The sequence below is a fragment of the Gossypium hirsutum genome, chromosome A03 (genome assembly GCF_007990345.1).
Source record: "Gossypium hirsutum isolate 1008001.06 chromosome A03, Gossypium_hirsutum_v2.1, whole genome shotgun sequence".
Taxonomy (NCBI): domain Eukaryota; kingdom Viridiplantae; phylum Streptophyta; class Magnoliopsida; order Malvales; family Malvaceae; genus Gossypium; species Gossypium hirsutum.
The window spans coordinates 14,433,692-14,445,072 of record NC_053426.1 but is presented as its reverse complement, the minus strand read 5'-3'; the positions used below and the strand labels follow the sequence as shown (position 1 = coordinate 14,445,072).

Genomic DNA, 11,381 nt, shown 5'->3' with positions numbered 1-11,381 from the left:
TTAGATTCAGTATTACTCGGCAAGCTACCTTGTGGTCATTCAGAAATTAGTTTGGCAAGTTGGCCTATCTGAGTTTCGAGCCCTTGGATCGACGCTTGTTGATTCTTTAGTGCTGTTTTGGTATTCTGAAAATGAGTTTTCGACATCGAGATAAACTTTGTGAGCATCTCTTCAAGGTTCGGCTTCTTTTCCTGCTGGTAAGGTGGTTATTAGACACTTGGGGGATGTTGTGACCTTTGATTTCCTTGGCCGCCCCACTAAAAGTTGGGGTGGTTCCTCCAACCTGCATTATAAGTGTTACTGTATGGTTATTTTGAGGTCTAGAATTATTATTACCCATATATTGAACTTGTTCCTCCTTGATGCTAGGGTTGAAAGATTGATATTATGTGTGCACTCCTCCTCCATTTGCATCGCACCTCATCACTGGATGTACCTGAGTAGAACCATATAAATCGTCAATCTTTTTATTTAAAAGTTCTACCTGGTTAGATAGCATAGTGACCGCATCAAGGTTGAAAACACTGGCTGCTTTTGTTGGCTTCGTTCTCATAACTTGCCACCGATAGTTATTCAGTGACATCTATTTATTAAATTCATAAGTCTCTTCAAGCGTTTTATTATTCAAAGTTCCACCAGCGGCTGCATTGATAAGTTGCCTTGTTGAGGGGTTCACCTCGTTGTAAAATGTTTGAACTTGCAGCCATAAAGGTAGCCCATGGTGAGGACACCTTCTCAATAGGTCCTTGTATCTCTCCCATGTATCGTAAAGTGTTTCTAGATCCATCTACACAAAAGAAGAGATATCATTCCTCAACTTAGCCATTTTAGCCGGCGGAAAATATTTAAGTAAAAATTTTTCAGTCATTTGTTCCCAAGTAGTGATTGACCCTCGTGATAACGAGTTCAACCACTATTTAGCTTTATTCCTCAACGAAAAGGGAAACAACCAAAGGTGAATGGCATCATTAGAAATGCCATTGATCTTAAAAGTGTCACAAAACTCCAGAAAATTCACCAAATGAGCGTTTGGATCCTCATCCTACAAACCATCAAACTGAACAAAATGTTGTATCATTTGAATCGTGTTAGGTTTCAGTTCAAAATGATTTGCAGCAATAGCAGGTCTAACTATACTTGATTTGGCTCCTGTTAAATTACATTTAGCATAATCATATATAGTACGAGGAGCAGGATTCTGATTTATTGGATCTGCAGAAACCACAGGAGGAAGCTGGTTATTCTGATTTTCAGTCATCTCCTCGGTTGTATTATGGATATCTTCCTTTTGTCCTTCTTCTATGTTTCTTTGGCTTCGCCTTATTTCTCTTCGGTTTCTGCGAGCTGTGCTTTCAATCTCACTGTCAAAGAGTAATGGTCTTGAGGGGTTTCTTCTAGTAATAAACTATAAAAACCTGTCAGAAGAAGACAAAAGAAAATTTAGTAAAATTAACAAAACTAAGATAAAATTTAAATTGCAATAAAATAAATGGCTAAAGGAATAAAAATTCAGCATTCCTAATATTTTAGTTCCCTGGCAAAGGCGCCAAAAACTTGATGTGATGTCTCGTGATAAGTTTTATATTTATGATTGGTCGTACTTGAAAACTAACTATTATCACGATGAAGGCAAGCGCACCTATCGAACAGTAGTATAGCTTATAGCAAGACCAGAATGTCGAAAACACAGGAACTAAAAGTACTAGTATTAACTCTCTTTTTATTATCTAGCCTAGAAATAAAGGGTTTGTTTTATCTAAATTAATTAACTAAACTAAGAATGCAGAGGAAGAAAATTAGGGAATTACTTTTGGGAAAACTGATTGATTTAGACAATAACCAAGGGTAAATCCACCTAAACTTCACTTGTTATTTGACTTTGAATCAGACGATTTATTCACTTGACTTGATCCATAGAAATCCCTAAGTTATATTATTATCTCTCTCGAGACTAACAACGTCTAACCCTAGGTTGATTAATTGAAATCTTTTTCTAATTAAAACCCCTAGTGTTGCATTAACTCGATCTATGGATTCTCTTATTAGGTTTGACCCTAATCTGACAGATTTATGTTGCCCTATGTCTAGGGGTGCAATCAACTTCGCTTAATTATGTGAGATCTACTCTTAGACAATGACTTTTGCTCCTCTGAATAAGCACATTAATACTTGAATCAATATCCTGGAATATTAAAGCAAGAATTAAGAACACATAATTAAGAACAAATCAAGTATTTATGATACAATTCAGAAAATAATAACAAGATCCGTCTTAGGTTTCATCCCCCTTAGGTATTTAGGGGATTTAGTTCATATGTGTAAAAGAAAACATCTCAGAAGAATAATGATAACAAAACATAAAGAAAACCTAAAAACCCCTGAAGGAAATTGAAGGGAGATCTTCAGTCTTGAAGAAGAATCTGCCTTCTGAGATGGATCAATCGACTTTCTTCGAGTAATTCCTTGCCTCCTACTCCGTGTATCATTTCTAGGTACCTCCTGGGGTGTTTATATAGGCTTTTGAATGCTAGCCCTCTAGAGAGGCCTTTTTCCGAATAAAACTAAACTTGGGCTCGACAAGGACACGCCGATGTGAGGTGGCTTAGACCATGTTTAGAGTCTGCTAAATAGACACGGACGTGTGGTCTACCCGTGTGAGGAAGTCCAGGCTATGTTGATTTCCCACGTTGACCTATTTTCTCCGTTTTTGGCTCGTTTCTCGCTCTTTTTACTCTCCTATGCTCACGTAAGTATAAAACATAAAATTAAAGGATTAGAAGCATCGAATTCAACAAATCTAATGATAATTCATCCAAAAATATGCTAAACATGGGATAAAAATATGTATAAATTATGACTTATCATGAAGGTACTGAAAGCTAGAGAGAGACACATCGCCTTTGAGCGACTCGCATCATAAAGTGTTTGGCTCGTTGTAAGATTGACCCAACAATGTGATGGTGCATGATGGTGGTGCCGATGAAGTTGAAGGAAGTTCTCAACGCTCATGAATTCCTCTGTGTAAAGTCCTATAACAGCACCGAACTCGGGGACACTCATGTGGCGCACCAAACCACCAAGTCGAAAAGTAATGGTGATTGACTCGTCATGAGTCGTCATGACCTGCTGGAAAAGAAACGTCAAACAGAACTCCAAGGTAAGCTCCATGCTAGGTGGGCTCTATGATGGAGAAGAATCTGTCCCACGGAGCTGTGACAATAAAGGCATGAACATCATTAGCTAGTCAGACATGCTCCAATGCGACCCAATCAAAATTGCGACCTAGGCCGAGTAGTCATATGTGAAGGAGCTGATATAAATACTCCTGGGGGCCCGTTGAAAATTGGAGATAAGGATGGTGGGCCTCAGCGGAAGCGCTCGAGGAGAAGGTCCAACCATGGGTTTTTCGCTTCTTCGAAGCAGGGAATGCGATCTCGGACTTGCCACGAGTGTTCGTCATGCTAAATCTGTAAGAAAGCAATCAAATAATCAAGTGTTAAAACAATACGAAGCAGAAAAATGAACCGATCATAAGAAAATTAAGCCAATATCCTATGCTATAATCGAACGTAACATTTAATAGCTAAATGAATGAGAGAAAGTGATAGTGGAAAGACGATAAAAAATTTGAAATTCAAACACCAAAAGACATAGGAGTTAGTATTAACCAATGAAGAAGAATGGTACTAAAAAGAATAAGAGAACTATAATGATGACATTATAAACTAACTAAAATACGACAAAAGCAAGCGCATCTATCGAATGGTAGTATAGCTATGATGAGTCAAGAATATCGCATCCACGAGGACTAAAAGTACTAGTAGTTACTATCTTTTTATTATCTAGCCAAATAAATTGAAGGGGTTTATTTTAAAGTCTAAATTTAACTAAACTAATTACTAAACAACAAATAGCAACTTGGGAAAATAATCGAAGAAAACTTACGAGAGAGACAATACCCAGGAAAGAATCCACCTAGACTTCACTTATTATTCTAAATCTGAATTAAACGATTTATTCATTTGACTTGATCCGTAAAAATCCCTAAATTATATTAATATCTCTTTCGAGAGTTAAAAATAACTGACTCTAGGTTGATTAATTGATATCTTTTTCTAATTAAAACCCCTATCATCGCATTAACTCGATATATGGATTTCCCTATTAGATTTGACTATAATCCGGTCGCCCTATTTCTAGGGTTGCATGCAACTCCACTCAATTATGCGAGACCTACTCTGAGATAGGGACTTTTGCTCCCCTGGATAATAACATCAATCATGAATTAATATTCTGAAAATATTAAAAACATGAAATAAGAACACATAATTGAGATCAAGAACAAATATTTATCATGTAATTTAGAACAAATAAAATAATAAGATCCATCATAGGTTTCATCTTTCCTAAGTATTTAGGGAATTTAGTTCATACTCTTTGAGGAAAACATCTCAAAAATAGGAAAACAACAAAACATAAAGAAACCCAAAAACTTCAAGAGAAATTGAATGGAGATCTTCAGTCTTGAAGGAGATCCTACTTTCGAGCTGAATCCATTGGCGTTCTTCGAGTAATTTCTACGTTCTACTCTGCGTCCCCCCTAGGTCCTCTTCTAGTCTGTATTTATAAACTTTAGAATGCTCAAAAACCCCAGATATTGGCTTTTTCCGTGTGTTTTGGAAATATAGAGCGATGTCGACACGGGCTGGCACATGGGCATGTGGCTAGCCTATGTGGTTCACACGGGCGTGTGCTCATACCGTGTGGGATTGGCTTGGCCGTATGGATCCTTAAAATAGCTTGCTTTGTCTGGTTTTGGCCCATTTTTTGTTCCTTTTGCTCCCTTATGCTCACCTAAGTATATAAACATGAAGTTAAAGGATTAGGAGCATCAAATTCACTAATTTATGAAATAAATAATCCAAAAACATGCTAAGCATGGGATTAAAACATGTTACATTTGTGGTTTATCATGTAAAAATCAAAATAAACTAAAAACCCATAAACATTAGTGCCCAAAAGAAAAATCATAAATAACAATTGAAACAAATTTTGCTAGATTAAAGATAGTGTATATAAGGATAACTTAGTGTAAAAATAGTCATGTTTAGTTGGAAGTTATGTGATGAACATGGTAAATGTTGATGTTGAACGTTAAGCATAACATATGATCTAGTTAATGCTTGAATTGGTAAGGTTTGATGCTATGAAAAAGAATGATCATGAACTTATTTGAGCCTAGTATGTTTAAAGTTATATAGTTAAGTGGTTAAGTTTGATAAGTTGGTGAATGACTAGAAAATGATAATCTTGATAATTAGTCATGATATGTATATATGTAGCTTGACATATGTGCTTGTTTTGGTTTAGTCTAAGGTAATGTAAGCCCTTGACACATAAAATGTGCAGGTATGTATGTGTTAAATTTAAATGGCTTAGCTTGACTTGGTTAGAGGATAAAGGGATGAATTGAACTTAAACGATGATTTTAGATTGAATGTTATTTTAATTGGTTGATTTCAAATTTTATAAACTTGTTTTAGTATGTTTTGTCATATTTTGGTATAGGTAGAATTAACAAATGAATGGATGCGATAATATGCATTGTTTAGAAATAAGTGAATAGATACCAAATGTGCATTTTGCCAAAAAAACACGGGCAATGTCACGACCATGAACCCTCGACGTCATGACATAGGCCAACAGTGAGTGACGTCACGAGGCCAATATATCTGAAGTCACGACGTTAGCTTGAGATTTTGAAAATTTTACAATTTGGTCCTATTTCACCATATGTTAGCAAAAGAGCTTTCGTAAGCTCGTATGAGACTTGGGAATGATTATGTAGTTTAATATGAATGTGGATTATATTTAATTGTGTTTGTGAGTGGATTATATTTAATTGTGTTTGTGAATAGTTGTATGATGTTTATGTGACGTTTGTTCCACTAATAATGGTTGTGACATTCCATAGCTCGAATTCAGCCTTCAGGTTGGGTATTAGTTGTAAAAATATATGCGAAAAATATTTTTTATCATAAGTAATGGTCAAGCTATTAATTAGAGGCATTTAATCAATAATTTTCTACTAAATCATTATTTGTATAAACAATAGGTTTTGTAACATCTATTCAATTTTTTATATAATAATAATTAAAAGCTTGAGATATGAATTCACTAGCATTATCAATACAACTTATCCTAATTGCATAATATGAAAATTTTGTTCTTAATCTAACTATTTGAGAAAGTAATCTCACAAATGACAGCTTATGATTTGATAATAAACACACAACTTCCACATATACACCTTGAATTTAATCCAAAAATCATAAAACACAAGACAGAAATAGTGAAATAAATAAAATAAGGAAAGAAAGGATGTATATCTATTACTTACTTATTTTCAATACTTATATAAATTTTCTTTACACATACGTCAGGTTTGAAGAAATAAAATTAATCATAACCATAATGAATATCATAATCTTAATCAAATATATAAAAATCTTTATAATAATATAAATAAAATTTATTAAAAAGGTAAATTTATTTAAACAATTAAACTTGCTAGGCTTAGTGTTAAAACATTTATTCTTTTAGATGTTCGTTGTCATATTGTTATTGATGTATTATATCATCATCACACCAACAATTTTTAGGGCATATAATTACCAAGTTAGTTTCAATGGTAAGGTTGTCATAAACTTAATCACACCTATTATCTTTGAAGATATGAATAGAGAGTTGCACAAACAAGTGATTAAGAGATATAGAATGTTGTCTTTAATCTTGGTGCTTATGATGGGTTTCTTGGACCCTTCTATCATTATTTTTGAGAACTTAATAATGAATAAGTCAAGGCATGCATTTTAAATTTTTTTTCAAAGTTGGCGATTACTAAAATAAGTTAACACTACTAATATTTTCTTTGTAATGACTCGATTTTAATCGATGTTGAAAAATTCAGTTTCAAGGCCAAGTTTACTAAGTCAAGGAAGCCCAAAAATTTTAATTTAGCAATTACAAGTCGAATACAAAAGTAGCAAGCATAATCATGAAGTAAATAGATAAATATATTATTAAGTATAGTCCAGAGACTAAGTTGCTAGTGATTTGAATTTAAGGAATTAAAAATGGAACTTTACAAACCTTAAATGTGCAATTGATCCATGACTCAAAGGTAATTTTCTCATAATTATTTAAGTTAGTGGCTTAACTTAATCTTATTTATTATTCTCCTCTAACCTTCCCATCTTCAAAGCATGGCCAGTAGATCATTGTAATTAGTTTAATTAAATTATTTAAAATATAGAGAGAATGAGTGAGTGAGTAAGTGAGTGACTGAGTGAGGGAGGGAGGGAGGGATTAATGAGTATTGTGTATGGTTACCACTGAAAAAGGTTAAAGAATCTAGAGAGATAAAATTGATCATGAATATTTAGGTGTTCTAAGCTTAGATTATGGTAGACATGACTTTGTATTTAAGTGGACTGTGATGGAGATAGGTTATTGTTAAGAATTCAGTAAATGGCTATGAATGGAAGCTTAAAGTCTCAATGTGAAAAGAATTTTTAATTTTTAAGAAATAATTATGTTTTTGGGTAACTAGAGACTCCTAAATAATAATTGTAATGTTAGACTTAAATTTGATCGAGTAGATTGTAAAATAAATGAAATTTAGATTTTGGGAAATTAAGGGACTTAAATGAATGGTTTGAATAAATGTGATTAATGTGAATGCTTTATATGTTTGATAATGAGAAACTAATATTGTTTCTATATTGAACAAGGCTAAATACAAGAAAAAATATCAAGGAATAATGAGAAGATGAGAGTAAACAAAAACTAACGAATCTGATTTGTGCTAACTTAGTTTGCCTTAATTATATAATCTTATTAAGTAACTGAGTTTATGGGATGGTTAGCATCTAAAGCTATGAAAAAGTGTATTATGCCTTACTAAATTCAATATGAAATGATGTTGTTTACTAATCTAATTTGTATTAGGATATGCTTGTGATTCTAATGACATTTGTAATAATATGTATATATATACATATATACATGTATAATTGTGATATGATGAAAATATGGAAGACATATGCATAAATTTTATTGGCAATGAGAATGTATCGTTTTAGCACTAGAAGCAATTCATCGAATAGTTCCCCATAGCACTGGGTGTCTGAGGGACTGTATCAATAATTATCCAGAGTATGTGGTGTCCATGAACGTATATTGAGGTAATATTGTGTTGGAGCATTTTACCGGATAATTCTCTAGAGCATTAGGTGTTCGTCAAAATGTATCCTTAGCTCTAGAGCACTAGGTGTCCTTGATCATATATTGATGTAATAATCCATGTATTCACCTGTGAATTCAGAATTAGTTAATAAAAGATTCAGATATGTGCATTTCAATTGATTGTTTGATCTACAATAAATTAATAGTTGTACTCTAAAAGTGAATAATTATAAAGAAATGTATTTGAGATTAACATTGAATATAATGACTAAATTGAATGATATGATAATAGAACATGGTAAGAGATAGAAATTGTTATAAGGAAATGAGAATTAAGTTGAAATATGAGGAATGTTATGAAAGGTATTAAGTTATTTGATAAATGAAATTGAGATGCAAACCCTGAGGGTACATCGATGTGCTTATATACGAAATAGAAATCAAGTTATGATATCTTCATGAAAGCTTAAGGATTGATATTATGAGATATTGGTTTTATTATAAACTTTATTGTATGATATGCTATAATGTATTAGTAACATGTTTAATTATTTGTTTATTTGTTATGCCTTACTTTGTTATTCAAATTGTATTGGCACAACTAAGCATCCAATGCTCAACGTACAAACATGTTTGTTCTGTGCGTATGGACTAGGCATATAACAATCTTGTTTGTATAGTTAAAAGGAATTCAAAGGCACACAACTCAGCTCAATAAGGTCCTTATAATATTCTTTTGAAATACCTTTAGTAATGGCATGTACCTAGGCAAATAGAAAGTAGTTAGAGTTTATGTTGTTAATGTTAGCCATGTTGCTATTTTGGATGATTGTACATATTTTCAAAAGTTAATTTCAAAGCACATATATCATGCTATTTTCAATGTCTTAATAGATGTATGAACTTCTTATAAGAAGAATATGCTATTGATAAGTTGGTAGCTTGCTTGCCAAGTAAGCAACTTTGTTAGTCAAGTATGATAAACCCTTTAACATGTATGTATCCATAATTTTTGGAGGTATTGTAATGTGTGTAAATGATGTTTTAAAATTTATTTTAGAGTTTATAAGTCATTGTATTGATTTGGTAATGTTTAGGGTCAAAATAAGTAAATACAAAGTTAATTTTTTTTAGTGCAGAGGTTAGGGGTTCAGTACCTCTACTCTAAGTATCAGTATCTAGCAAAAAAATACAATTTTTTTTACAGTAACTAGGCTAGTTACAAATTCCTAAGACCATAAGTATCGGTACTTAAGCCCCCAACAAGGTTCCTACTCTATTTTGTTGCATTAAAACCCTTAAGAGCCCATACTGGCCTCGGACACCTCTGAATACTTAGAAATCATTTTAAAATGTTGTTAAATTATTTAAAAAGTCTTAATTATGAATTTTAATGAGTGGATAATGTTTTTTTAATTGACCTCTTGATGATTTCTTATCAAATACAAAGTGCAAAGTTAGTTTGAGTTCCTTCAGTAACGAATAATGTGGTGTCTTGCATTCAAACTTGGCGACTGGGTCAAGTGTGAGTACCTTATTTCTCAACTTGGAATAAAAGAATCTTGAAGAAATATCTCACTACAGACTAATTAATGTCGTTAATTTTAGCTACAAGGTAATAGCAAAAATTATGGCTAATTAGTTACGCATAATTCTTGTCGAGGTTGCTTCCGCTCTTCAATTGACATTTGTCATAAGACATTTGTAACACTCCAAACTAGGCCTAGATGTTACAGTCTAATTATGAAGGTTACATCGATACATAAAACTTTGACCATTTATTTTCGTGCAAACATAAGTTTAAATTGAGAGTAAATAAATTAAATTAATTTAACAGAAAGCATATATACCAAAAAACGTAACCATCTTCCTAGTAGTGTAGTTGTTACCAAAAATTCATGTGAGTGTGTTTTGATGAAAACATTGCTTTATTAATTATTTAAAAACAAACCCAACTGCTTCCACTACTCAATTCGTAAAGCAACATTTTTAAATTCAAAACTTTGTAGCAGAAAAATGATTTAGGGTTCTTATTTTTGAAAAACATAGAGTTTCATTGATTATGCCATCTTGTTAAAAATACCAATTAAAATTATACATTCACACAATAAAAATCAAACCCAAAATAATTGTCCCACAAACAAGTTAAAAATTTTGAAATCCCGTAAAGTTATATATAAGCCCAAACATACTTAAAGTTAAAATATCTTACCCGAACTCCAAAATCGCTACCAAATCCTAAGTTTAGCGATTATCTGAAAAGTATCAAAACAAATGAAGTGAGCTAGAAGCCCAGTGTATGTCTTGGCTCATATACAAAATTTATTATTATCATGCTCAAATGCAAACCTCAGAACAGACAGAATAGAAAATCTATATATTCGGAAGCATATATCAGAATAGAACAAATCCTACTCCTATTCGCTACACACCAACTCCGTCCAACCAATCACACCAAATAGGACTACAAGAGACCATCCATCCAATCACACTAGTATGTGGTGGTATGCCACTCAAAAAGTTGTAGCTAAGCTGCCAGACAGATATTGTGGTATAACCGCCAAAACTACAGTTATACTACCAGAATAGACTTCCTCCATCACATATCAAACCCCACCCTGATGCACATACATAAAGATACTAACACACACCAATAACAAATAAGAAATATGACATGCATATGTTACTATCATATTCACAAATCATATCATATAGCCTACACGGAGTTTATTAAACCAAATCATGCTTTCTAATGCACAAACACTTAAATTTACCAATTTTATGCTTTCACATGCTCTCGATTTTAGAGTCTTAAATTCGACCCAAACTGGGTCTAAAAAATTGACCAAATTGGGATCATATGTCCGTGTGGCCCATACGGCCCAACAAGCCAGATTGTGTGGCCCACACGGCCCAACAGGCCAGACTGTGTGGCCCACATGCCCTACCTTTTTTCTTGTGTAATCGCACACGCCCTTTTGCTTCACATGACCTAGCACACTATTGACCACACGCTCGTGTGGTGCACTGCAATTTCGAAAACAACTTACATTTTTCAGACTTTCTCGAGTTCCAATCGATGTTTCGGGTTAGAATCACACACCTGAAAATATTCCTAATTAGCTACACAACTA

General features: G+C 33.1%; 1 non-coding gene across 1 annotated transcript; it reads left to right on the top strand.

The window, feature by feature from the left end:
- Positions 1-713: 713 nt before the first annotated feature.
- On the top strand, positions 714-820 carry LOC121227763 (small nucleolar RNA R71). The gene has a single exon (XR_005925286.1). It is a non-coding gene; the product is annotated as a small nucleolar RNA R71 (small nucleolar RNA).
- Positions 821-11,381: the final 10,561 nt, after the last annotated feature.